The following is a 2,260-nucleotide window of genomic DNA, read 5'->3' as shown; positions in this document are numbered from 1 at the left end:
CAGGAGACCCAGGTTCAATCCCTGGGTCAGGAAGATCTCCTGGAGAAGGAAATGGCAACCCACTTCAGTATTCTTGCCTGGAAAATCCCATGGACAGAACAACCTGGTAGGCTACAGTCCATGGGGTCGCAAAGAGTCAGACACAACTGAGCGACTTCACTTTCACGTTGATGACTGTCAGTTTGTCGTATAGTCTGAACTCAGGGAACATGATTCCTCCAGCTCTGTTCTTCCTTCTCAAGATCGTTTTAGATATCAGAGTCTTTTGTATTTTGGTACAAATTAAGGTTTTCTTTGTTTTATGAAATATGTCATTGTTAATTTCATAAGGGTTACATTGAATACGTCGATTGTCTTGGATAAGATGGTCATTTTGACTGTGTTACTTCTTTCGATCTAAGAACATTGTATATGTTTCCATCTGTTTGTGTCATCTTTGGTATCAGTCATCAGCATCTTATAGTTTATGAGTACAGTTCTTATGACTTTTTAGGTAGGTTTATTCCTTAGAGTTTTATTCTTTTCTCTGAGATGGTGAATGGGATTATTTCATTAATTTCACTTTCTGATATATCATTGTTAGTGTATAGAAGTGCAGCAGTTTTCTATATATTTTGTATCTAGCAAGTTTACTCTGTTCATTGATGAGGTCTAGTAGTCATCTGGTGGCATCTTGGGGATTTTCTGTGTGTAGCATCATAGTGACAGTTTTACTTCTTTCTTATTTTTTTAACTTGAATTCCTTTTTATTTCTTTTTCTTTTCTGATTATTGTGGTTAGGACTTCCAGAAATATGTCCAGCAAAAGTGGCAATGGTAAACATTCTTGTCTTATTCATGTTGTTTAGGGGAATGCTTTCAGTTTTTCCTTGTTGAGTATGATAGCTGTGTGTTTGACATATACAGTCTTAATTTTGTTGAGGTAGGGTCCATCTGTGCTGACTTTCTGAAGGGTTTTTATCATAAATGGCGCTTGAATTTTGTCAGAACCTTTTCTGCATCTATTGATGATCATATGGTTTTTAGTCTTCAACTGTTAATGTGGTGTATCACACTGATTAACTTATGGCTATTGAGAAATCGTGCATCCCTGCAATAAATCCCACTTGAACATGGTATGATCCTTTTATGTATTAGTAACTGTTTGAATCTGCTCTTTTGAACTCAGGGAAGGTCTAGGAGAATGAAGCCTTTTTCTACAAAAAGAAGTTGGATGCCTCCGGAAGGCTTTTGTAACTGGGAAGGTCCTCTAGAGTCAGTTTCAGTCCCTCCTTTTCTTTGATACTCCTCGATCTTGAGATGAACATGTGTGGAAGAAGAAATGAAATAAATGTCCAAAAGAGAGGTTAATCATATTTGGCAGAGATACCCAGGTTTATATAGCCTTTTCCTGGATTTTCCTTCTGATATCTGCTGATAAGATTTTTACACAATATCCTGGAATATTGTGTATGTTTTTCTTGAATATTAGCATTCCATTGTAACTTACAAATTTCACTTTCGATACATTACATTATAAATAGTATAACAGATATTATCCTGCTTTCTCCATATATCACAGTCACTTTTTAAAATCTCTCTTGTTTCTGTCCCATACCCATAGTATAATGCCCATAAACTTGCTGAACCAGTTCTTTTCTTTTAAGGTCAGTATATTAGTTTGCGCTCTCAGTTACCTTCACAAAGACATGCGGTCACAAGCTGATATCTGACATAAAGCTATGTACCCTATGCTCCACACAGGCCCTTTCTTAGTCCTGACCATTCCTCACATAGTACCTTGATATGAATGGAAACACTGTTCTCACCTACGACATGCCTCCACCTTTTACATACTCTCACTGTAAAGATCTCTGGTCATTTATTGAACAAGTTTCTCAGGACATAACCTAAATCACTCTGTGCATCCATGATGACTCACAACCCATTTCGAGATGTGATGGTTCAATAATAGTTAAACAGACTAATTCTGTCTTGTATCTTCCTTGATATTTTCTTTCTACGTTGCTTGTATTTTTTTTTTTTTATATTTTCTAATCTATTCATTCAGTGTTTTCTCAGTTTTCAAATAAGTTTTCTCAGTCTGTAGGTTCAGATTCATATCCTGCTTCTCTTACCACTTTGTGCGCCATTTGGTGTGTCTCCTGCTCTGATTAGAGAAAAACATGTTAATTTACCTCAAGCCTTTTAAAGCAAATTAGTGCTGTCAGTTGGCTTACAGTAGTGCATGTTTTATAGTAAATACTCAAAATTTACTTTTG

The sequence above is a fragment of the Bison bison genome, unplaced genomic scaffold (genome assembly GCF_000754665.1).
Source record: "Bison bison bison isolate TAMUID 2011002044 unplaced genomic scaffold, Bison_UMD1.0 scf7180017846060, whole genome shotgun sequence".
Taxonomy (NCBI): domain Eukaryota; kingdom Metazoa; phylum Chordata; class Mammalia; order Artiodactyla; family Bovidae; genus Bison; species Bison bison.
The sequence above is the reverse complement of the archived record's forward strand: the minus strand, read 5'-3'. Positions refer to the sequence as shown.